The following is a 26,843-nucleotide window of genomic DNA, read 5'->3' as shown; positions in this document are numbered from 1 at the left end:
ATGTTCATGCTGCTTTTCAGGTGCAAAGCGAAGTTGGGCAGGTCCCTACAGCCCACCTGCATGCACACCTGCATGCGTGGGGGTAACCGAGGAGCAGCTGGGAAGGGTGGAGCTGGGCTGCAAGAGGCAGTGGGATAGCCACTGTGATCACAGGGTGAGAAGTCCCCAACAAGGACAGGGAAGGTGGAAAGAATCAGAGGGACTTTCCTCCCTCTCAGCCGAAAAGGTCTAGAGAGCACCTCTCTCCAAACTCGGTCACACCAGTGCTGGCCGCAAACCTTCGCCCTCTGCAAAGCTCAGCCTCCCGTGTGGCCCCGGCTCTCTGCCAGCCGCCTCTTCCAGGAGTCCTCCCATGAGTCCTGCTCTCATCAATCTTGGAAACGCTCCTTCCTGCTTCTCTCCACCGTCCTCTTTCTACAAATGTGCACACACTCCATCCCACCTTGAAGAAAGCTTTGTACCCTGTACCTTACCCTTGGTCACCTCTCTTTTCTTTCTTAGGCTAATGAAATAGAGAAGATGCATGCACTAGCTGCTCCAGACCCCATCCGTCAGCAAAATGTGTGCCGACCACAGACTCTGCAATCTAGGGCTTTGACCCTCTGGCTCTGGAGGGGCAAATGCTAGGAGAGGTTGTGAGTGGGCAAGGCGGCTGCAGCCAGGTGAGAGGTGAGGGTGACCTCATCCTTGAGGAGGGCTCCAGGAAGCCTTGGGGACCCAGGCTGTTGGGCCAGGCCAACCGACGAGGCCTGTAACTGGAAGGATAGAGAAGGCCGTGGGGTGGTGGGACCGTCCCTCCAGCATCCTATCTCCTGTGACCCCACGCTCCCGAGGCAGGTGTGCTGGGCACAGTGGAGGCACCCCGGAGTCAGCGGTGCTGGGGACGGTCCCTTGGCCTGATGGTTCCCCTTTTCTGGGGCCTTCAGGGGTTGCATCTCTCGGGGCTAAGTTTGCCATCACGGTGGTCAGTACAGGAGGCAGGGGAAAGGGGAGTGGCTGTGAAAACATTCGGCTCTTGAGAAGAGGAATTCTAACCGGCGGGCTGAGGAGGCTGGGCAGTGTTAGATTAAAGCACAGTCTGGCAACCAAACCTCCGGGGGTCCGATTCCTGCTCTGCCATGTTGTGGCTGTGCCACCCTGGACAAGTGACTCAGGCTCCTCGAACCCCAGATTCACCAGCCTGACGGTTCACCAGCAGGACTGGGACACTCTGCTGCCGGCTTCTTGGACATCCTCGGCACCCCTCCAAGTGGGACCAGGGCTCCCCAACATTGGAGGGTGTTCAGCAGCCCTGTGGGCAAACTGACTCACAGAATCCTGGCAGTGGCCCCAGTCGTTCTGGGGTAGACAGGAGCTGGAGAGCTGAGCCAGCAACATGCCAGCAACCGTAGAAGGCGCCTTATTGATGAAGACAGCGCACGAATTCTCGGGGGGGGTGCTGGGGACTTTTCCAAAGGGCAGGCTCACTGCCTCAGCCCCCACACAGTTCTCAGCATCACAGAGATGCCTCCTGCCGAGGGCATCGCTTACTTGGCGAGCGACCCGCAGCTTGGACCGTCTGTGCCAAAAGCAACAAAAGCAGTGGCGTTTGACAAGTCAGAACAGTGCTATTTCCAAATTAGATCACCCAGTCGGGGACGGAGGGTGGCCAGTGCCGACACTCATAGAATTTGAGCAGCACCGGGGCCCCAGGAATCGCTGCCAGACGACAGCAGCAGGACCCAAGGCGACAGGCCACGCTCTTCTCACAGGACCAATGGCGACTGCCATATTCTATTTCTCAAAGCGGGACGGAGGCTAGCATTCCAGAGCGCCCGCCAGGAGCTGGTCCTCGTAACCACCACTGGCACACACTGCATTTTTGCCCAGCAGAGAAGGAGTGGAGACCAAGCAGTGGTCATTTGCCCAAAGGCACGAGCTGTCAAGTGGCGGGGCGGCGTTTGAATGCAGGGTGGTTAGGCCAAAGGTCCTGCGTCTTGTACTCTTCCTCACCTGTGGGACTTAATCTGGAGGCCAGATTGTGAGAAGAGGGACCTCCAAGTATGTGCAATTGGTGTTCTTCGTGGGGACACTGAAGCTTGGGAGCTTCATTGAACTCAACACACATCTATGGAGCACCCACACGTGCTGGGCTGCACGCCCTGTTGTGAGTATGGGATGTGTTTCCTAATGGTCCAATTGTGGCGAATTTACAGTTTTATGTACAGTGCCGTCTTTTGCACAGATTCTCTCCTCGAATCCTTACAACAGGGCTGGCAAGGCACACAGGACAGGTGTCAGCATCCCTGTTTACAGAAGAGGAAGTGAAGAGGTGACAGAGCCTGGAGGGGCCCCCATGGTTAGTGAGTGGGTTGCAGGATGGGCCCCAAACCCAGGCTGGCTGCTGTCCTGCTCCTCAGCCAGCGTTCCCAATTGCTGTTGTCCTTACACCCACTCCTCTCCTGCGTATTTTGGAATAGGTCGCCAACAAAACTGAACGTATTAAATAACTGTGAATGTGTTTCTCCATTTTTATTAATCAAAGACATATGTACCTGCCCATCACAGCTCTCGCTCAGCATCCGGCCCCAGGCAGAAGCCCGGGCTCGAGAGCTTTGACTTGGTGGGGGAGGTTTTCCCCCCGGTCATTCACCGTCAAAGGACCTTGTATACCTGCTAAGGGCCAGGCACTGTTAGAGGTGCTTGCGACAAGTTAAGGAACAAAACAAAGATCCCCAGAGCTTGTGTTCCAGCGGGGGGGCAGACAGAATGAACAGTAAATATAATGAGCGTGCATATTGTGGTTGCTGTGTCAGGAGATGATATATGCCACGCAGGCATATTGAGCAAAGCAATGAGGATCGAGAGTGGGAGTGGGCAACTTTAAAATAAGAGTTCAGGACAGACCTGCGAAGACTATGATTTTCAACGGGAATTTAAAAATATTGAAAATAACTCAGCCTTCTTCAGTTTTCAGGGCCCCCCAAGTTGGTGACCCCTGCACTGATGAATCTACTCAGCCTGTGAGCAGACACAGCATCCAGAGAGTCTGTGTCTCTGAAAGTGCCGCATGAGCCCTGGACCAGGTGCCGGGGCAGGATGGCTGCAAAGAGCCGGTGCACCTGCTTTCTTCAGGGCCCTCTCAGGTAGGGAGGCTTCAGTCGTGGATGCACACCAAGGTACCGGGGGCACTGGACTGAGCGTTCACTCAGAATGGCCCAAAGTGGCAGAGCCAGAGGGCAACACTGAAACCAGGATGCGAAGCAGATTTCATTCCTCACGCTGATTCTGAGTGATTGCCGAGGCTGCCTGGAGTCCTTTCTTGAGGAAGATCTGGGAGGGCTCAGCAGGCCAGAGCGCTGTGATTGATTGATGATGTCTGCCACAGTCGGGGGTGGACAGTGGCTGCATGAGACTCATGAATGGCTGACCCTGCTCTAAATTATTGTCTAAGAGAAGGGCAGATCTTAGCCAGAGCCGTGGTGCTGACTCTCGAGGTTGAGTGATGAGGAGAGCAGGAAATGAAGCTAGAGATAAGAGGATTTAGGATGACTTGGAAAGAGTACCAGTGGATTAAGCCAAGCGGACCAGGACAGAGCCCCAGAAGGAGGCCAGGGGCTGGAGGCCCAATTTTGTGTGGAGCAAGCTACTCTCTCCAGCGTGGCTCAGAGGCCCTGGACAGGACTATGCTTTGCTCCCATCCCTTCCCCTCTGCCGCCTTCCTCGCATTGTCTGCATCATTCCGCTTTGTACAGGTGTGAGTTGCTACGGTGCTTGGAACTGGAACAGGCAGTAAATTCAGAGGCAGGCAGCCCTCTACCTTCAGAGGCAGATCCTGCCTCTACCACTGACTTTCTCTGTGACCCTGGGAAAGTGAATTTTATTCCTGTGAGTGTCAGTTGTTGTATCTACACAAGGTAGAATACAATGGTAAGTATTCCACAGAGTCATGAGAAATAAGAGATAATGCTTGTAAAACTCTCAACACAGTACCTGGCACAAAAGTGCCCATTAAATTATTAATGCTGATGATGGTATTGAAAAGAATAAGTTACCACTGCCTCTGTTAGAGCGATGGCGTGTAATCTATGGCATATAAAGTGGTGGTCATATAAGCAAGGGAGCCCTGGCCAAGTCCAGCTTAAATTAGGTCCCTGTGATCCATGGACCCACTCGGAGGTTACCTGTTTGGTCCCTGAATGCGTAATTGGAATAGACACACTTGCTGGTTGACAGAACTCTCCACGTTGTTTCTAAACCTAGGGGGTAAGAGCTGTGGTAGAGGGGTGGACCACATGGAAGCCTCTGAACTATACCCCTCCCCATCCTGGACCAACAGTGAATAAAAACCAATAGTTCTTCCCATGAGGATTGACTTCCCACCATAAACAACTAGAAAATCAAACAAAATATATGAAACAATGTCTGTTTTCAGACATTAAGCAACAGGTATTATGGGACTGTGACCTCTGAGAGGAAGGAGTAAAAAGAGGTAAGCCCTAAGACTGTCCAGTTTATTTCCTGAAGGCAGATTCCAGACCACAGAGCAGGGAGAGGAACCCAAACAGAGTTCCAAAAGTTCACTAAATTGAACAAAAAGGGATCAGTGTTCAGGGAGACTGAGGTGGCAGGAATTTTCAGAGCAAGTCCACAGGAGAGGTAGCTGGAGAGAGAGAGATTCAGAAATCTGCAGTGGTCCCCACAGCTCTTTGGCCGAGGGGTGTGTGTGTGTGTGTGTGTGTTGAAAATGCACAAGGCTGGGGAAAGAACCAAGGGAAAGACGTACCCAAACACTTCATGGAGCTCACAAAGGGCTGGGAAGAGTTCATGTTCTCACGAGCCAAAATGAAGAGGCCTTACAATACAGGGTATTGAAAAGAGTCCTCAGAAGGAGGTTGCCTTTCTATTGGGGCTAAATTAGCATTAATCTAAAAGCTTTCCTGGATACTCTTGAATAAAGCCTAAAAGTAAGCCCCCAAAGGACCAAACTGACCCCAATGAACTTAACTACATGCTAGAACAAAGTCCAAAACAATTTAGGGGAATTCAAGGACGTCTAGCACTTAACAATGTAAAATTCACAATATTTTGCGTCTGATAAGAAATTACCAGGCATGCCAAGAATCAAGAAAGTAAGATGCACAATCAGGAAAAAATAAATCAATAGAAAGAGATTCAGAAATTACAAAGTGATAGAATTAGTACACAAGGAGATATATACATATATATGTGATATCTAATACATACATATATAATGTCTAAACATTTCAATTAAAAGGCAGTATTGAAAGATTGGCTAAAAATAGTAAGACCCAACTATAGGCTATTTACAAGAATCCCACCTAAATAGGAAAGGTATAGAAAGGTAAAAAGCAAAAGGATCAAAAAAAGAAATGCAATGAACACATTAATCAAAAGAAATTTGGAGTGCATATATTAACATCAGGCAAAATAAACTTTAGAACAAGAGTTATTATCAAGGATAGAAGAGGAGCATTTCGTAATGATAAAGGAGTAAATTCATCAGGAAGACACAATGATCTTAAATGTTTATGTCCCTAATGCAAGAGGCTCAAAATATACGAAACACATAAAGCAAAAACTGATAGAATGGAGAGAATAAATATACAAATCCAGAATTATAGCTAGGGATTTCACTATTCCCCTCTGAATAAGTGAAAGAACAAGTAGACAGAAAATAACTGTGTATACAGAAGATTTGGACAAGACTAGCAACCAAATTGATCTAATTGACGTTTGTAAAATACTCCAGTCAATGACAGAAAAACACAGAGTCTTTTCAAGCACACATGTAATAGTTACCACGATTGTCCATATTCTTAGTCATAAAACAAACCTGAACAAATTTAATAGAATTGAAATAATCCAAAGTATGTTCTCTGACCATAACAAAATTAATTTAAAAATCAGTAACAGAAAGACACCTGGAAAATCCCCGGATTCGGAAATTAAACAAGATATTTCTAACTAACGTTATAAGTGAAAGAAAAAACGCTTTAAGAATTAAAAAATACATTAAACTGAGTGATAAAGACACACAATATGTCAAAATATGTGGGATGCAGCTGAAGAGTGCTTAGAGAGAAATGTATAGCATTACCTGGTTTTATTAGAAAAGAAAAATCTAAAATCAGTGACCTAAACTTTCACCTCAAGAAGCTTAAAAAAAGAGCAAGTTAGACCCAAAGTAGACAAAAGTAAGGTTATAATAAAGACAAGGGCAGAAATCAATGAACTAGAACATAGACAAACAATGGAGAAATTAGTGAAACCAAAAGCTGAGTCTTAGAAAAGATCAATAAAATTGATTAACTTATAGCCACACTGTTTAAGAATGAAGGGAGAAAAGCACGGATTGCCAATATCAAGAAGGAAAGAGGGACATCGCTACAGATCCTACAGACATTAAAAGGATAATTTGACAACTTGAATGAAATGTGCCAATTCCTTAAATGAAACAAACTACCAAAACTCACTCAAAGGGAACAGATGAATGTAAAGATCCCTACTTCTATTAAAAGCAAATATTTGACAAAATTCAACACTCATTCATGATAAAAAAAGAAACTCTCAGTAAACTAGGTATAGAAGGAAACTTCCTCAACTTGAGAAAGGGCATCTAAAAAAATCTCGCAGCTAATGTCGTACTTAATGGTGTAAGAGTCAGTGCTTCCGCACTAAGATCAAGAACAAGCCAAAGATACCCACTTTCATCCAGCATTTTACTGGAGGTCACAGCCAGCACAGTAAAGCAAGAAAAAAAAATAAATGACAAATAGATTAGAAAAAAAAAATTAGAACTTTTTTAAACAGATGATATTATGTATGGAGAAAATTCTAGAAATGTACAAAAAAGCTATGAGAACAAATAAGTGAGTTTAGCAGGGTCGCATCACACAATGTCAATACACAAAAATCAATTATACTTCTAGATAATTGCAATGAAAAATTGGACATTGAAAATAAGAAACAATACCATTTATGAAAAATTTTAAAAACAAAATACTTAGGAATAAGTTTAGCAAAACACATGCACTACCTGTTTACTGAAAACTATAAAACTTTGCTGACAGAAATTAAAGAAATTCTAAATAAACGGAGAGAGAGATCATGCTCAGGCATCAGCAGGCCCAATATTATAAAATTCCCCATTCCTCCCAATTGATCTCTAGATTCAATGCAATTCCATGAAAACTACAGCAGGCTTTTCAAAAAATAGTAAATGAAAAACTGTTTCTAAAATTTATATGGAAATGATAAGTACCTAGAATAGCCAAAAAAGAACAAAGTTGGAGGACTTACACTACCTGGTTAAGACGTACCATAAAGTGACAGTAATAAAGACAGTGTGGCATTGACACAAAGAGAGACCTGTAGATCAATGTGGCAGAATAGAGTCCAGGAACAGACCTGCATATATATGGTCAATTGGTTTTTAATAAAGGTGCCAGTAATTCAATCAGGGAAAGGATAATCTGTTCAATGAATGGTGCTGGAACAATTAAATATCCACATGGAAAAATAAAAACCTCAATCCTAAAATCTCAAATACAAAATTAACTTGAAATGGATCATAGACACAAATAGAAGTGTTAAACTAAAACATCCAGAAGAAAATATCGAAGGTAAAAGCTTAGGGAAAGATTCTTAGATAGAACACACACACACACGCACACACGCGCACACAAACCAGAAACTGTAAGAAAGTTGACGAATTTGGTTTCATCAATTTAAAAACTTTTACTCTTCAAAAGACATTATTTAAAAAGTGAAAAAGCAATCCCCAGATTGAAAGAAAATATCTGCATACATATATCTGATAAAGCATATGTATCCAGAATACAGAACTCAACAGTAAGATAAACAAGTCTATTTTTTTAATGGGAAAATGATTTGAACAAATTCTTCACCAAGTAATATAGAGAGAGATGGCAAATAATCGCCTGAAGCTGTTCATCATCACAAATAATTAGTGAAAGGCAAATAAAAACCTCAATGAGATACCATTGCACTCCCACTGGAATGGCTAATATTAAAAAGACCAACAATGCCAAGTGTTGGTGACGATGTGGAGCAACTGGAACTCTCATACATAGCTGAGGGGATCCAAAAAGGTGTCACCATTTTGGTAAATAGTTTGTCAGTTTCTTGTAAACTACCCATGACCCAGCAATGCTACCCTTACTTGTTTAACCAAGAGAAATGAAAATATAGGCCCACACAAAGACTTGTATGTGAATATTCATAGCAGCTTTATTCCTAAAATGTCCCAAACTGGAAGCAACCCAAATGTCCATCAACTGGTCAATGAATCAAAAGTCTAGTGTATCCGTATAATGCCATACCCCTCAGCAACAAAGGGAATGAACGCCTGGTACATGCAGCACGGATGACTCTCCAAGGCATTGTGCTAAGCGTAAAAAGATAGGTACAGAGGACGAGGATTGCGTGTGCATGAAATTTCAGAAAAGGCAAAGCCATGGTGATAGAAAGCAGACCCGCGGATGCCCGTGGAGGTGGAGGAGGAGGAAGTAACTGCAGAAGTGCGGGAGGGGCTTCTCAAGGTGATGGGGACACATGTTCTGTATTGTGATTATGGTGCTGGTTGCACTACCGTTTACACTTATCAAAACTCATCAAATGCACGCTTCAAACGGGTGGATCTCATTGTTTGTAAATTATACCGCAACAAAGCTGACTTTAAAAAAAAAAGAATCGAAACCAATATTGCCTCTTGGGGAAACGGGAGCAGCGGTGTGCACACGCCCTGCAGTAGTCGGCTCCGGCTGCCGTGACACAGCCCACAGACTGGGCGGCTCAAGCAGCACACACTTATTTTCTCATAGTGTCAGAGGCTGGAAGTCCAAGTGGAGGTACCAGCAGGGATGGTCCTGGCTTGCAGACGGCGGCCCTTTTGGTTTGTCCTCACATGGCTTTTCTTCTGTGCATGGAGAGAGAGAGAGAAAGAGAGAGCGAGGGAGAAGGGGGAGGTGGGGGCGGCCGGCAAGCCCAAGTTCTCGCGTCTCCTCCTCTTCTTAGAAGGCCCCCCGTTCTGTTGGATTAAGAGGCCACCCACATGACCTCCTCTCACTTAGTCACCTCCCCAATGGCCCCGCCTCCAAATACAGTCACTCTGGGGGTTAGCACCTCAACAGAGGGATTTGAGGGGACACAATTCAGTCCACAGCGCCCCCCGTTCAACCTATGGCTCGGGCTCCAGTCACCCCGGCTCCAGAGCTTGATTGCCGCGACTGCCTCACAGCTCACTCTCTCCCCTGGGATCCTGCCGCCTTCACTCCCCAAAGGTGTGGATCCCCCGGCTGCTCCCGGCAGACTTTCTCCACACAGATCTCTGTCTCCAAATATGTTTCCCAGAAAACCCAACGGCGACGACAAGTGAGTCCCCAGGCACCTTGCTGGCAATTGAAAACCAGTCTCAGCTTCCGGAAAGCTCTCTCCTAATTTCCAATACCAGGACAATCTCTTCCCAAAATACAGATATCGCTGAGAAAAGCTGGGGTCTCCCCAGCCAGGGTGGAGAGCACATTTGGCTTTGGTACGTGTGAAGCCGGTTATAACTAACCAGGAGCAGAGGCAGACTCGCCATGGCCGTCGGCTCGCCTGGATGCTGAGGGGAGCTGTTAACAATCTGACATGGGGTGCGTCCCCAGCAGGCCTCCAGCTGTTCATCGCTCTGTTGTCACCTCGGTTACATGGTTTCCGGGGGAGTTAACTCTGCTCCGCTGAGAATCCATAGCAACCACAAGCCCGGACCCAATTGCTACCCGAGTGAGGGTGAGGGGTCAAGGACACAGTGTCGAGTGACACTAGACCCAGAGACGGGACAGAGATGGGAGAGAGCTCCCGTTGGCAAGGAGCTAGCCAGAGATGCGGCTCGTTAATGCCGTGTGGACAGAGCGTGGGTGAATAGTCAGAAAGACCTGGGTTCCAGGTCCAGCCCTGCCACTTGCTTGCTGTGCATCTAGGGGCAGATCCCCTAACCTCACTCTCTGTTGCCCGATCTGTAAAATGGGGTCATGATATCTCCCATTCAGGACCGTGGGAGGGTTAGCAGGGACACGTGTATGTGAAAATAGAGCTGACACCACAGGGCCCCTCCTTCCTCAGTCCCTTGTCTTGATGCTGCCGCGTTCCCCAGACTCGCCTTTTCAGGGGTGGAATGGACAGCACTGATCCAGGCCTAGCCCCTGGGTAAGGGAACCGAGGTTCGGGGGAGGAGAAAGACTCACTCAACACACAGCCCAGACGGGAACGCGAGCCGGGGAGTGGGTCCCCACCTTTTCACCAGAAGGGACCCTGGTGGGTACACCACCCCCTCCACTCAGACTCCAAGCTTTGGAAAATGTTGATGCGTTATTTATTAGTTGCGCATTTTTATATCGGAATTATCTTGAGAAATTTGGTCGATAGTGTCACTCCCCTGCCTGACGTCCATCACCAGCTCCCCGCCATCCGCAGGATAAACTCGTCGCAACCTGGACAGCAAAACCCCTCCTGCCTGCTCCCCAGGCATCCACCCCCTGTCCACACCCCACCCCAAGTCCTAGCACTTTATGCCCTCTCTGTGGGAAGTGCCAGGGGACCCCTTGGCTGTTATTTCTGTCTGTACCTGTGCCCCTCGCCCACCTGCCCCTGAGGTCCCTGAAGGCAGGGACCAGGTCTGGGGCCCATCTGCACGCCCAGGACAGGACTTGGAACATGGCCGGGGCTCCCGGAAGGCTGGACACCCACCAGAGTTGGAGTCATCAGACGACGCTCGCACCCAAAGCAAGAAAACTGGCAGCTCGTTTAACACGTGCGGACTGGTCAGAGGTAATTGCTGGTTTTTAAAAACATATTATTATTATTTATATGTTGTTATGGGTTGAATTATCTCCCCCTCAAAATTCGTGTGTTGATGTCCTGACCCCCAGCGCCTCGGCACGAGACTGTATTTGGAGAAAGAGTCTTTGAAAAGGTGATTAAGTTGAAATGAGGTCATTAGGGTGGGCCTTAATCCATCCGACCGTGTCCTTGTAAGACGAGGAGATTAGGGCACGGTCACGCACAGAGGGAAGACGATGTGAGGACATGGGGAGAAGATGCCACCTACAAGCCAAAGAGAGACCTCAGAAGAAGCCCACCCCGCCCACACCTTGCCTTCAGACTTCCGGCCTCCAGGATGGGAGACGACGCCTTTCTGGTGTTTAATTCCCCGGTTGACGGTACAGGACCCTGATCCCCACGCTCGTGTATACGATATTGGCCACTTGCCACCTTTGCAAGTCCCGGGCGTCTCAGGTCAAAACCCCATATGCACACCTGCTTCCTGGCACCCTCCACTCAGTGGGGTTCACAGACCCCCCACGAAGCGCATGGTTAGACTCCCTCTGTCTCTCATGGTGGCGCTGTCCTGTGGCGGGCGGGCATGAAGGCCGGTCACTGACAGCACCGTTAGCCTGGCACAGCAAAGCAATCATCCCGGCGCTGAAAGGAAGGAGCTTGGAAACTGCCCACCGTTTGGGGTCAGCCATCAAGCATGGCCTCGCCGGGAAGCCCCAAGAGTGACGTGATGTCAGAACTAATCACACGCCTCTCCCTGCGGAGCCAACACGCCTCCCTCCCAGCCCCTCCCCTAAGGCGGTGAGGCCCAGCCCCTCCCCCTGGTCCCCTCGAGCCCACCAGCCCCATCAGAGTCCCCTGGGTCAGCCCTGTGCTGGCCGCTCCCTGCCTGTGCCTCACAGCAAGGTCGGGTCCATCCTGCAGGAGCCTAGGGGCACCGGCCCGCGACCCTGGAGAAGGGTCATCAAAGGCATGTGCCGTGGTCCCCTGTGGGCTTAACTCCCGTCCTCAGCACCCACCCCGTCGGACCCTGCTCACCGGGCAGGCACAGATGAACGTGCCTTCTGCAGGCTCATTACATTTATTTGCAGAACCCAGGGGCGGGGACAGTGTCTGAGGAAAGGCTGCATTAAGGAGGCAGGAGGCAGGAGCGCCCGTGGATATGTATTTTTCATTAGAGGCACAGCTGACTGTCAGCTCTGTCTGCTTCTCTCGGCTGCAAGAAGGAGAAGAGGGAGGGGGAAGGAGGGGCTGAGGATGAAGGGGCCGGGGTGGGCCAGGGATGGAGACCCAGGCCCAAAGACTGAGAGAGGGCCGGAAGGAGGAGGGCGGTGCTGGTGGGAGACAGACAGAGACGCTGGGAGGTTCGGGGAGCGGGAGGAAGAGGTTGAGAGAAGGCTGCCCGGCCCTTTCAGGAGCTGCTGGAAGATTCTCTGAGAAGTCACTGACCAAGCACTGGAGTCCTCCCTCCCAGGGGCTCCCCCAGGAGCCTGGGCAAATGCTGAGCCTACAGCCGCACCATCTCCTTCTCCCCTCCAAGGTCACCCTAGAGCTGGGAGGGGTCCCTTGCACCCTGGCCTGGGGAAGTCCCCAGAGAGGTCAAGACGGGGCCAGGACTCCCATGGGCCTGGACAGAACTGGCATGGCCCGGCGGGTGAGGAGGGCCTCTGCAAGTCCCCTGGACAAGGCTTTGCTCCTCTCCCATGGTGCGGCCAAGGGAGGGGTGGGGAGTGGGGCAAGGTCGCAGAAGTGGGGACCCCTTATTCCTTTGCCAAGCGCTCACTTTCTCCGCGGAATTCTCCAGCATGCCCAGCTAATGCCTGCTTTGTGCTCCTCAAGGGGACAAACTCCTAAGAGGGACTCCTGAGAGGCGAGTACCCCCTTCTCCAGGAGGGGAACCTGGGGGCAGTCAGGGAGAAGCCTTGTGCTGCCTTCGGGCAGAACCTCCTGCTCAGCCTCAGTGGGTCCCACGGAGGGGAGCCCCCCCAGGGCGTTTCCAGGCTCTGACACGGCACTGGAGGCGGGGGTGGGGAGGTGGGGGTGGTATGGTGATTCGGGCTCTGTTCTCTCCGCCTCTTCCTCAAGCCTCTGGCTGCTCAGCCGGGCCCAGATCACCCTGCTCCAAGCAGTGTCCCCTTATCCCTCACTATGTCCTGTCCCTCCATAGCGCTTTGGGGACCAGTGACCTGAACCCAGGTGGGGGTCTCTGAATTTGTCCATCTCAGAAGGCGGGGACAATGGAGGTTTAAAAAATCAGAGAGAAAAAGGACTCCATGCATCCCCTATTTCCCCATCCCCCGCCCCTCTGCCTCCTGCCACACAGGCACACACACAAACACATATGCACATGCACACACATGCATTTAATACACAGGCACGTGGACACATATACACACACGCACATGTACACACAAACATGCACGGTCACATGTACACACAGCCGTGCACACGCACACACACACACACAAACACATATGCACACGCACACACGTGCATGTGAACACATACACACAGGCACACGATGCATTTGCACAATACACACACGTGTACACACAAACATGCATGTACACGGTTGTGCACATGCACACGTGAGCATGTGAACACATATGCACACAGTGCACTTGTGCACCTATACACACATGCACACACATGCACACGTGAGCATGTGAACACATATGCACACAATGCACTTGTGCACCTATACACACATGCACACACGAACACATACACGGTCACATGTACACAAAGGTATACACACATGCACGCACATGCACATACACGGTCACATGTACACAAAGGTATACACACATGCACGCACATGCACATACACGGTCACATGTACACAAAGGTATACACACATGCACGCACCTCCTATAAAAGTGAAAAAGCAAAAAGCCAGCCAACCCTTTGTGTGTGTCCCCACCCTGAGCCACCAGTGCTCACTGGCTCCGGCCAAGAGAGGAGCCTGCGGTTTGGACAGTCCCCGTCCCTGGTGATCTACGGCTTTCCTTCCGAGCTGGTCTGCAGGGAGGGACTCGCCAGGCCCACAGAGAGCGCTCGCTCGGGTGCTCATTCAGTAAATGCATGCCGGGTGCCAGCTGTTGGCCAAGCCAGGTGACGGGCCTGAAGGACACAGGGTGTGAGGCCCAGCCCTCACTGCCAGGACATGCCAGCAGAGGAGCTGGGTCTGTCCAGGCCCTCGGCATGGACCTGCCTGCGGAAGGCCACTCACTAACCTGGGCCCCGGCACCTGCAGACCTGGGGCCGGGGCCAATGTCCCAAACTTGCCTCCTTGTCAGCATCCCCAGGGGCTCTTGCCCGAGATACCAGCCCCAGGCCTGAGGCTGACTTGGCGGGTCTGGGCTGGCTGGGAGGCTCTGGAGCCCAGAAGGCAGGTGCCTACATGAGAGGATGAGGAATGAGATCGCCGGCTGACCTGCCAACCAAAGAGGTGCTGTGGGCTGGAGGAGCCACCTCCTGTCCTGGGCCCCCATGGACTGGGTCGAGGGACCTCTGTCTGTAACTGCCAACCTGCACGGAAGGTCAGTTCACACGTCCCGTCCCCAAACTGGCTCCTGCAGCCCGCAGGACAGTGAACTGTGCCCTCCGCTTTCCCCAGGTCTGAACCTCTCGGCTTCTCTCTCTCCAGCTGTTCTGTGGAAGGGCAGCCTTGATCCTGACCGAGGGAAAGCAAACCACAGAACAGAAAGCCAAACCCAGCGCAGGCCGTAGCCTCTTGCAGATGTGCAGACTCCTGTCTGCGGCCCGGGGCCTCTGGGGGAGCAGGCAGCCTCCCGCAGTCTGCCCCTCGCCCCTGGGCTGGAGGATATTGCTCAGCACACCAGCGGCCCTCCCTGCCACCCGCAGAGCCCCAGAGACCCTGTCCTGGAGCAACAGCAGGCACAAATGACATCCTGCTTCTCTCTGGTCCCTCGGCTTGATTTGCAGTCAGCCCTGGGTCGGCGTCTGTGTGCAAGATGGGAGAAGTGCGGGTACCACTGCTGTGGGGCCGAGAATGCATTCTCCCCACTCACAGGCTTCTCGTAACAATTGCAGCTCAGTGGGCATTTAGTGTGGGACCCATGGTCCCAGGGATTTACAGAGATCGTCTCATTGAAGACTCATAAGTGATTCAGTGTGTTAGGAACTCTGATTATACCCAATTTACAAATGATGACACGAGGCACAGAGAAGTTAAGTAACTTGACCAAAGTCACACAGTGTGTGAGCATTGGGACTGGGACTCCAGTCCAAGTGGTTTATTTGCAGACTCTGTGCTTTTCACCACATGCATCCTGAATCTCTGTCTTGTGTCTTCCTCCAGGGGCCATGATTGGTTGTTAGGATTTTACCTTGAAGCTGGGTTTTCTAGCACAGTGAGCCTTTTCCCGGGAGAACACGACAGCCTTGATCACTGCAGAAGGGAGGAGCTTGGGAATTCAGACCCAAAGGGAATTTGCAACTAAGGGCAGAGCAGGCATGGCCCGGACAGGTGCTGGGGGATGGGGGATGGGAAGGTGGGGAGCCCACCCACAGATCAGCTCACCGAGTCTGGGGTCCGCCAGTGCTGCGCGTCTTATTTTCCCTTTAAATTACTTTTTTTGTTTTTGACTGCAAGAAAGATAAACTATAAAGAAAAAATAAAGTCACAATCCAGTAATCTACTTAAGTAGAGAAAACCGTCATGAAAAGCTTTGCATATTTGTTCTGGTCTTTTTTTTTAATTTTTAAATTTTCTGTTTCATTTGACAGCATAGGTACAAATGTATGGATCTCTAAAAATGCTTTTACTCTGGGGAGGTATGGAGAGGAAAACAAAGAGCCCACATTGTGGCACCCAGGTGACTCCACCGACATTTGGAAAGTCACCCTGTCCCCAACATACACACACAGTCAGAGAGCAGGGGCCACGAGAGGGGTCAACTGTGAAAGGTGCCTTCCGGTGCGCCCCCTCCCCCCCCTTCCCCCAAATTAACCAAGGTTAACAGTTTGTGTGATTTTTTTTTTTTTTTTTTGAGGAAGATTAGCCCTGAGCTAACATCCGCCACCAATCCTCCTCTTTTTTGCTGAGGAAGACTGGCCCGGAGCTAACATCTGTGCCCATCTTTCCCTTCTTTATATGTGGGACGCCTGCCACAGCATGGCTTGATAAGCATGCGTAGGTCTGCACCTGGGATCCAAATCGGCAAACCCTGGGCTGCTGAAGCGGAACGTGCGCACTTAACTGCCGCGCCACTGGGCCGAACCCTGTGTGATTTTTTTTCCAGAAAACAAAAACACGCATCCACCTGCAGCCATGGATCTATTTATATACTCCTTTTTCTTTGCACAGAGGGATGGCTCCCGCGAGGCGCTTTCCACGCACACGTCTATTCCCGTAGCTGACATTGCTCGGCAAGTAGAGCCATCGATCCCGCGTTTCCCACTTGACACTGCCATGAGCTTTCTCCTGAGAGCACGTGCTCTGGAGCTGACTTCCAGGCTATGCCCTGGAGGAGCAGCACACCCTGAGCGTCCCGGAGCTTTGGTAAAACTGTCAGGAAGAGGAGGTTTGCAAATGGCAGACGCAGGAGGGTGCGTGCTGATTTTCAGATTAATCCAGCCAACGTTTCTCGAGCACCTCCTGTATACGAGGGCCTGCAAAGCCAATTTCTCTGGCTTCTTGCTGCTGATTTTTCTCAAAGGAAGCTGGTGGTAACATCATGAATGACCTTGCGGGCGCTTGCATTTCGGAGTGCAGGTTTCGCTGTAGACAGGATCAAGCCGGGCAACGGTTGCTCTGAACAACTGCGGACTCACTCCAAACACCTCCACCTCTGGCGGCAGCTCTAGAGTCTGAAGCCATTTTTCTTTTTGCTTTTGTGCAGCGTGGTCACTGAGAGCAACAAATGAGATGCCTGGACAGGCTAGGGCGGTGGGAGAGGCTGGGAGTCAAGTGACCCGCAGTCCATTTGGAGCAGTTGGGGTAGGACCAGGTGGGGAAGACTGGAAGGAAAGACAGCTGGAGGGAGGCTGCCCCCTTCTCCAGTGCTGCCAGAGCCCTGGCCCAGGGCAGCGGGCACGACGTGTGACCGAGACAGCCCTTGAAGCAAGGCTGGGCTGCAGAGCGAGGCTCCTGGACCTGGAATCAGAGACCAGCGCCCCAAGCCGTGGGTCTCTACATGGCCACTCGGGTTCCAGGGTTTTCTGCAAAGCTGGGGCAAACATCTCACGGCTCACCAGAGCCCACAGATGTGGGCAGCAGAGCACAGCGGCCACACACGCAGATGTGAGGGGACTAGACCGGGGTCTCCCATTCCTGGAGGAGGGGCTCGGCGAGGTGTTGCAGCCTCGTTGAGCCTCAGCTTCCTTGTCTGAAATGGGACAACAGTACTGCCTTCCTTGTCAGGTCAAAGCAGGTACACTCTCAACAACAAATGGTGACAAATACTGTAAAACTGTCATGACAGTCCTCAGGCCCTACGCTCACTGTGTTAATTTCCTAGCGCAGCCGTGCAAAGTGCCTCAGATTGGGGGCTCACAGTAACAGGAATGTGTTCTCGCAGTTCCGGAGGCCAGAGGTCTGAGATCAAGGTGTTGGCAGGGCTGTGCTCGCTCTGAAGCCTCTAGAGGGGAGCCCGTTCTTGCCTCCTCCAGCTTGTGGTGGCTGCAGGCGTTCTTGGCTCGTGGCCACGTCACTCCAGTCTCTGCCCCGGTCTTCACGTGGCCTTCTTCCCGGCATCTGAGAGCCTTGACTCTCCCTCTGCTTTTCTCTTATAAGGACATTTGTCATTGGATTTAGGGGTAAATCAGGAAGGAGGGAGTCAGGATGACTCCAAGGCCCTTGGCCTGGGAATGGAAGGACTGCAGTGGGGGCAGGTTGGAAGGTGAAGAAGAGGCTAAGTTTAGTTTTGACCTTGAATTTGAGATACTGTCGATGTGGGCATGGTGCGTAGGCAGGTGGATGGAAGAGTCTGGAGTTTCGGGGAGAGGTCTGGGTTGACATTAACATCTCACTCAGCTTAAGCATCCCCCCTCCCCAGGCTTGAAGAAAAGGGGGTTTCAGTGAAAATATCACTCTGTCCCGAATCTCTGGGGAAAAGCAGGCAATGATTGCCAGCCGGCCAACTGTGCTCAGAAACTTCTCAAGACCTTTTCCTGACAGGTGTGGCCAAGTGCCCTCGGGGAGGACGCTGGCCACCGGAGGCAGCGGAGAGAAGGGAGTGACCTGCAGAGCTCCCAGGCACATACACACTTGCGTGCGCTCAGGTCCGTCGCACACGGCAGCAAGCCCGCTCCGCACTCTGTGTGAACCCTCTCCCTCCCACTGCGCTGCTCTTCCTGGTGGGTGCCGCGCCAGCTCCCACTTCTCCGCAGGCCCCCAGCTTCCCAGCAGACCTTGGCTCCTGGTCCTCTGCACGCCCGCGGCGCTGTGCTGCCTGGGTTTGTTGCCACAATTGCTCCCAGGTGACCAGAGCTTGCTCTGCGCAGCAGCCCCTTCTGATCCGTGGCCTGCCCTGTGACTAGCCCAGTGCCTGCCTGGCCCCCCGACACGCAGCCACTATCTGTGGAAATGAGCACACACACATTTCTGGAGGCCACTAACCAGGAATGAACAGAGACAACAAGCAAAGAAGCCCGGAGACCCGAGAGGCCCCAGCTGACAGTGTAAGGGCTGATGTTTATCAGGAAATGTGACAGATGCTCTGCGTGAACCAGGATCTGTCAGTCCTCTCAGCTACAATTAGCTGCTGCTCCGCTCTCCCAGAGAGGCCGCTGAGGACTGGCCCGCCTTTGAGGTGGATGCCCGCCCATGGCCTGCGCCTTCCCCTTGAGAAATAACAGTCTGGCGACCCTGGACTTTGGCAGGAATGACATCCTTTGGAATAAGGTTGTTTATCTGTGGAGCACCAATTATTGCCACGTCTGAAACGCAGGGAGCCCCAGCTCTGGGCACGGCAAGGTCCCTCAGATGTCCCAGAAGTCTCCTGTGACTAGGTGGGTCGAGGGGCAGTTTCTGGGGCTGGAGTGAAGATGCTGTGTCCTCATTGGGGCTGCTCTGCCACAGCGTGACTCGCTTTTTCCCGGGGGGCACTAGCAGCCTCTGATGTCTGCACGTTTCCTGGGAGCCAGGTCTCTAAGCTTGGGTGTGTCTGCTCTAGAGAGGCCATTCTGGGGTTCCATCCCAAACACACACCTGCACACACACACGTGTGCACACACACAAGCACACATGCATGCACATGCACACATACACAAATGCACACCTGGGCACACAGAGAGATAAAGGCTGACCCTGGGGGGACAATGGCAGCCAGCCGCCTCCCCTTGGTGATAGAATGCTCCTCCCTATTCCATAAGCTGCGACGCAGCAGATGTGGCCACTTCAATTACATGGCGGGCGGTCATGGGCTCTCCAGCTCATCAGCCCCCCGGGAGCCAGGGCCCGCGGTTTGCAGTGAGGTGTGGAGAATGGAGAGGGCTCGGCAGTGTTAATGACACGGCCCGCACTCCCCAAGCAGTGCGAGCGAACTCGATCGCTCTTTAATTACCTGGAATTAGAATGCCGTCCTCACCCGCTTTATGTTCTGGTGGAGGAAATCGGGGCATCCGTTAATTACCTGATCCATATGGAGAGTGTCACATATAATTTTTCCAGAGCCAAAGGGTTCTTGCTCTAAGACCTGCATCATCTCTTAATACTGACGTGGAGTGAAGGACAGAGGACACCCGAGCCTGGATCTTGCCGAGGCTGGGTGACAGCCGAGCTGAGGGCTTCACCCAGGATCCCCGAGTGCCAGACCCCGGCGGGTTGGGCCTCCTCTGCGGCAGAGGAGGAACGAAGGGTTCACAGACAGAATGAAGAGTTTGATAAAGGACTGTTCTCCGTCTATCAGAGTCTGTTAAGTAGAGAAATGAGTGAAAATTAAAAGCAGAACACGAAATGAGTCTAAGCTCCAGTACAAAGGATGTAGGTCAGACGAGAAGAAGGATTTTCTGATAGGAGGGGAGAATTGCAGACATGCTCAGTTCTCCCCAGTAGCAGGATGTGTCATGACTGGGCTAGAGTCCTGGGGACCAGATAGTCTCCAAGACAGCAGCTAAAGGACCAAATAATAGGAAGGTCACAGCCTCACCAATTGCTTTGGAAATATGTCCTGGGGGCATGGGGCGGGAGAGTAGAGGAGGAGAGAGACAGAAGGAGGTGGAGAGAGAGAGACAGAAACAGAAAGAGACGGAGAGACAGAGATGCAGGGACCTAATTAGACTGCACCATTAGTTTCGTCAACTGAAAACATCTTAACCTTTGACTAGGTCTCTGGCCATACTCCCCAGGTGGCCTCATGAAGTGCTTGATGGCTTTGAACCTGGGCTCTAGAAAGGGTAAAGTGATGCAGGAAAGAGCAAAGCCACATCTTTCCTCTGGTTAAGCACCACAGGGGACTGAGGCCCAGGGTTGTGCCACAAGCAGGTGGCAGAACTGGTCCAGACACCACCAAGAAAGTACTGGGCGTCATGCTAAGTGGTCCATGTCACCTTCACATCCTCACTTTGACTGAGTCCTGGGCTCCTGGGTCCCTCACGTGGAGGGCTTTCGGCCCACCAGTGCCCCTCGGCTGGAGTCCCACCCCATTGAAAGACACATTTCCTGGGCTGTGCACGTCCACACGCTCCCCTCCTGTCTCCTGACCCCAGGGCACGATCCCTGGTGAGTGGAGGAGAAAGAGAAACCGCCGTCTCTTCCTGTCCCTGAGATGAGCCTGAGAGCCCAGCAGCAGCCTGCAGAGGACTGGGATGGGTCCTCAGCCTGTGCTGGGCTGGGGCGTCCGTGTCTCCAGGGCACCTACTGAGACATGGACACCAGCCTCCATTCCAACATCATTTTCAGTAGGTCCAGGGTCAGGCCTGGAGCTGCCCCGATGCTCCTGGAGCACAGCCAGGTTTGGGATCCGGGAGGCGGCGACAATCTCTCTTCCTGCTGGGCCTCTCACGTGCCTCCTGTTTCTCAGACGTGGGGACGCCCCCTCCCAACACCAGAACCCTCCTTCCTGCTGGCCCCCTTCCCTCCAGCGTGACTCGAAAACTCTATTTCCTTCTCCTCTAGTCCCCCAGATCTCAGGAGCGTGAGTCGGCCTGTGGCCTGGGCAGCTGGTGTGAAATGAAGAAAATCTTTCTGGTGGAAAGCTGCTTTGGATGGCCAGCCACCTTGGGGCAGGAAATTCAGGTCCCTGTCTGGCCCGCCTGGGCATCCCGGCGGCCAAGACAAGCTGCTCCCCTGCCCTCCCACCCCACTCCCACCCCTACCCCACCTGGCTCTGAGCCTCCACTGAGCCCCTAGCTGCCTGGGGACCAGGCTTCCTGCACATTCTAGGAGGGACCCCAGCCCTCTGCCTTGGACGGATCCTGAAGACCGCTCAGTTGATGCCATCTTGGTTGAACCTGAAACTTAGACAGTTTGGGAAAGGGGACACTTTAAGAAAAAGACTGTAAAGTTACAAATGGCAGAAAGGGACAAGCCCTGTGGAAGCGAAGGACCCCGGCTTCTGCCTCATTCAGGGGACCCTGCTCAGGCTCCAGGAAGCCACGGACAGCTGGCAGCACATGGATGGGACCAAGCCCGGCCTGACCCCACTCTGGGCCATGAGGCGGCCCAGCCAGCCACCTCCTCCTGGGCCCACAGTCCCCCTGTGCAGAGGGCTGGCATGCCCAGGGATCAGATGCCTGCAGAAGGGGGCACAGCCTACTTCTTAGGGACCTGACGAAAGGACCCCACTGCTCTCTGCCTCCCACCGGCCTGTTTCTTGGACCCTGGTCCTCATGGATCCCAAGGCTGCACACGCACCTCTCCCCTGTGTCAAGCTTGCTTGACAGGGACACCCAGGTTTCCTGGAAGCCCTGGACCTCCAGCCTGGGAAAGCCGATAACCCTGCCGCATCCTGATTCCCACAGGCCTTCTCAGGTCAGTGTCCTCTTCCCTGGCCACTTTCCCCAAGCCCCTGCCCCTCTCCACCCAGCCCCTCCTTGGCATCCACTGCTCTTTAGGGCTGAGGCTGAACCTGCAGGGAGGGAAGGAGGAAGAGAAGGGAGGGAGGAAGAGCAGGGAGGGAGGGATGTGTTTCTTGTTTATCTCCTGATGCCTCTCTCTGGCTCATTCGCTCTCTCCCCTTCCCCTCCATCTCAGAAGTCTCTCCAACCTCCCCCTCCTCCTCCCCTGCTTTTTCCCCTCCATTACGTCCTCCTTACATCTCCTGGAATAAAAAACAATTCTCTCGTGCCACCTAATTCCCCCTCCCAACAGTTTAAGACCATTCTATTAAATAATGATAATCACAGCATCTCTTTGTTCCATCTTCAACAGCCGCCTGTTCCCTTTAAAGTCTCACGCCCAAGGTCACAGGCCCCTCCGCTCGGCTTAGATAAATCTTCCCCATCACTGAATTCTGACAAATCCCCGCATCGGCCGGCCTTTGTTGTATATTCTTTGTTTGAAATACAGCATGCCGCGATGTGCCTGGATGCCAGCCTCTCCACCTCTGCATATTAAATCGTGGCCGGGGAGGGAAGGCTGCCTCCTCCCCGCCAGGCTGTGGCGGGAGAGCCGCCCCCCTCTCAGGCTCCCCCTTCCCCCATCGCTCAGCCAACCCTGGCGGCTCCCACGGTGGCCGCGGTGCATCGGTGCATCGTCCTTTGTTCTCGCTGCCTGCTGGTCCTGATCACCTTCCGGAAGAGCATTTGTTTCTGCTCCCGAATCATTTATTCCTAATAACTTGATTAAATCAAAAGTGTCATCACCGCCCCCCTAAGCAGGGGAGAGTGGGTAAATGGGGATAGTGGAAAGCTCCAGAAGGGGGCATTCAGCCAGCTGCGCTAGGGGAGCCCAGGAAAGGGGGGGCAGGATGGGGGCTCCCCTCCTCTCTGCCCTCTGGACCACTCCGTGCTGGCCCCATTCCTGCTCCAGATGCACGTTGGTGCCCCCTCCACCCTCGGGGACCATGGCCCTGCCCTGTTACTTCATTCCCCTCTCACACTGGAGGGGATGGAACAGTCCTCCCAAAATTCACTTCCACCCAGAGCTTGAGAATCATGTGACCTTATCTGGAATAAGGCTCTTTGCAGACGTGATTAGGGTAAGGATCGAGATGAAATCATCCTGGATTCAGGGTGTGCCTGAAACCCAGTGAGAGAGCATCACAGGAGACAGAAAAGGAGAAGAAAGAGACACAAGGAAGAAAGGCACTTGAAGATGGGAGCAGGTGATGTGGCCACAAGCCAAGGAACCCAGGGACTGCCAGCGACCGGCAGACACTAAGAGGCCTGGTGCAGATTCTCTGTCAGGGCCTCCAAAGGGAAGCGACCAACGCTGCTGGCACCTCGATTTTGGACTCCTGCCCTCCAGAGCTGCGAGGGAATGCATTGCATTGTTTTAAACGGTCGGTTGTGGTACTTTGTTTTGGCAGCCCCGGGACCCCAGCAGAGCCTCCATCTTTTCTCCAGGAAGGCTGCCGAAACCCATCTGCAGACAAGACCAGGAGGGGACACCAGCCCAGGTGTGGAAGCTGGGGTTCTGGGCATGAAGGGGCTCAGGTCCAGGCCTTGGGGCCTCCCATGCCCCAGATTCCTGGGCAGAGAAAGGACAGAAGCTTCCAGAACACTACAGCCTTCTCTCCCCTCCCTTCTCCAGTGGGCAAGGGGCTGGGGTGGGGGCTGGGGCAGCCGCCTGTCCTGGGTGCCCACCTGGTGGGCTCTCTGCCCCTCCTTGCACCTCCACTCAAGACTCAGGTCGTGCCCTGAGGTGGCAGAAAAGGACTTTTTTCTCCCCACGTATGGACCTCTGACCCAATAAAGCCAGAATAGGAGTCACTGGTCACATCTGTCACTTAAATGTACCTTGAATGGGCACACCACTGACCAGTAGGCATGTTAGTCTCCTCAAGGCTTGGCCAGGAGCCCTGTCCCACCCCAGCACCCCAGCACCCCAGCACCATCCTGGCCCCCCGCAGGGCCTCTGAGGACCTAACGGTGCTGCACTCACTCAGGTGGCTGAGGGTCTGGCGGCCCTGGCGAGGGCAAGGCCTCTTGCCGGGGGTGGAAGGGAGTGGGGGGTCGGTAGGAACCACTTGCTTTGAGTCACAAAGAGGGTGCCAGTTTGGGTTCCCTGGCAGCAGGAGCCAGGATGGAATTAGATGGGCAAGAGCTGCACCAAGGGAAACACTTGTGAAGGCTGAACAAAAGGGAGCGGGAGGCGGTGGGAGAGGATTCCCACTGTGATGCTGACAGACCCTGAGAAGGGAGGGGTGGAAGCAGGAGGACCACAGAGGAAGAGCCTCAGACCATGGTCCTGCAGCTCAGAGAGTCAGGCCGCAGGCCCAGGAGCAAAGATGGGAGATCTGCCGGGAAAGGGCTGGGCTTGGACGTTGGCTGGGATCCTGCCGACTGCGCTCCTCGCTGCAGTGCTCACCTGCCCAGGTCAGGCCCTCCTGCGAGCTGCCCTACTGCTTACTGCGCTGCGCAGACCTCTGAGGACATCAGATGTCACCAAGAAAACTGCCCGAGGGACGGGCACCCACGTCCGCAGCTGAGGACTGTGCGGCTGCGAGGCCCCTTCCTGGACTGGCGCCCTCATTCCGCCCGTGTCTGTGGGCTCCTGAGGCTCTGTGCCTCCACGGCGAGCTCCCACCTCCCCTTTCCTTCCTTTCTCCTTCCTTCCTCAGTCCTCACGGACTCCTCAGGTCTCTCTTCCACAAACCGTCGTCCTGGGCCTTGCCCGTCTTCCGCCCCAGCTTCTCCAGAGAGATGCACACTCAGGGTCCTCCCAGTCTTTTTTCCTAATCCTGGCAATTCTGCTTCCACCCCTGCTCACCCTAAGTATATGCTGCTTCCTACACACCTCTGAGTGCTCCCCCAACACCCCACCCCCCAAATCCAAGGGCTGGCCTTGGCCTTTAGCCCCCTTGACCTCAGTCACTTGGGCATGGACGGCCATCCCTTCTGCTTGACACTCTGACCTCCCTCCGTGTGCGCGGCTGTGCACGGCCTCTCTCCTGCTTCCCGGCCACCTTGCTTTGCAACCCTGAGCCCAGACCCAGCCCTCTAAGTGTGGACCCACTCAGAGGCTCCGCCGCTGCCCCAGGCCGAGAGGCAGCAGCTCTGGAGACGTGCTCCTTCCAACCCAAGAATGAGCATGATCGCTGTCGCTCCCCTGCAGCCCCCGCCCCTCTCCTCAGCTCCTGCTGGACACTCCCACCCAGATCCTTAACCGACACTGGTAAATGTTGGACACCTGCCAGCTGCTGGGACGGGTGCTAGGGACACCAAGGGGGACGTGGCATGCAGGCCCTGCCTCGCAGGAGCCTAGAAGCCTGGCAGAGGGGTCCATGCATCACCATCACTTGCAGCCCAGCAGAGCCAGAGGCAGCCGCGCCAACCCTAGACGCGTGCCCTCTCCCAGGCTCCTTGGCACTCACTGGCACCACTTACTCCCCATCCCCTGGGATTAAACCCTAAAGTTCTCATTGACTCTCCCCTCATTGTCCCCAAAGCCCGCATCCAGTCTGTCCCCCGGCTCCAGGTTCTGTTTCGGTTTTACTCATCTCCCTGGTGCAGCCCTCTTCTCGACGTCCTTTGTTGTCACTCTTGTCTTCCTCCCTCAGATGCAGACATCTGACTGCCCGTCTCCCCTCTCTGCTCCCTCCAGCCCACTCTGCACACCTAGGCACACAGAGAGGGATCTATGTGCAAATATAATACATGTAATTAACAGTAAGTGTTAGTAACAGCGGTCTCCAGCTGTGTCAGTTGGAAAAATGAATTACATGGTGTCCCCCTGATTATACACACATAGCAGGGTAGTGGGCGCCAAGACCTGTGGGATTCAGCCCTGAGCAAATCCAGCTGTGTGCCCTTGGACAGGTCACATCCCCTCTCTGGGTCTCAATTTCCCCCAAAACAGTAAAGGGAGGGAGACTGGGCACTTTGTCGGCTCCTTCCTGGTTGAATTCACTGCTTGTACATTCAAGTTGTCTGCATTTTCCTGTGCTCACATTTCCAGGTCTCCTGTCTGCTTCTGAGGCCTCCCTTCCGGGAACAGGAAGGAAGAGGCAGGAGGGGCTGGCGCCGTGAGAGGGAGGGGTCAGTCCAGGGGCTGTCCCCGCTCCTCACTCCTAACAGGCTACAGTCTTCAGGCAGCAGGCACAGCCCATTGCCCGGCAGGGACATGGGTCCCAGGAAGGCGGTGTGATCTGGTGCACACTTGGCATCTTTGACTCCCTCCCATTGAGGAGCAGCGCCCCGCCCCCCACCCATGGCTGCCCCCCACCCTTCGGCTAGGAGCAGAGGGGTTTCCTGGCTGCAGTCTCAGGCCTGCTGCCTTCGCGCCTGTGAGGATGAATTCCAGCCCCGCCTCTAAGCCACAGACAAGATTTTTGCCGTAACCAGGGAGGGGCCACCGCAGAGGCCGGGCGTGGGGTGGGGGGGTGGGGTAGGGGGGCTGCTCCAGGCAATAACTCCTAACTCAGAGATGCAAAGACAGGGGCAGTCCCCGTCAAGATGCGCCGAGCGTGAGCACCCGGCTGCAGGCTGGTCGTTCACGTTGCACACGCTTAATTATAACTTGGGCTGCGACAAACGGAAACGGACTAAACCCATTAAATCTATTTTTTCCCCTTGGTGGGAGGGAGCATGGATCTCTTAAACATAGAGATTTTAAATTAAGCTTTAAAACTGTGACTGAGCAAGATTTAATACTGACAATTAGCCTGGACAAACAGTTAATCGCACTGGTGGGGTAGTTTATATAAGCTCCGCGCAACCATGAGGCACACAGAGCCCTGCACTGCAAATTAGTGTAATAAGAGAGGCTGGGTCCTCCCAGATAGCAGCCCGGGCCGGGGCACCTTGGGCTTCCCATTCCAGTGGCCTGACGTGGCAGGAGCAGGGTGGGCTGTCCCGTGCCACGGGCTCTTCCTGGCGGACAGCCACCCAGCCACCTGGGCCCCTGGGCCACTGTCCGGGTCTCAGAAAGG

The sequence above is a fragment of the Equus quagga genome, chromosome 11, assembly GCF_021613505.1.
Source record: "Equus quagga isolate Etosha38 chromosome 11, UCLA_HA_Equagga_1.0, whole genome shotgun sequence".
Taxonomy (NCBI): Eukaryota; Metazoa; Chordata; class Mammalia; order Perissodactyla; family Equidae; genus Equus; species Equus quagga.
This window is presented reverse-complemented; position numbering follows the sequence as displayed.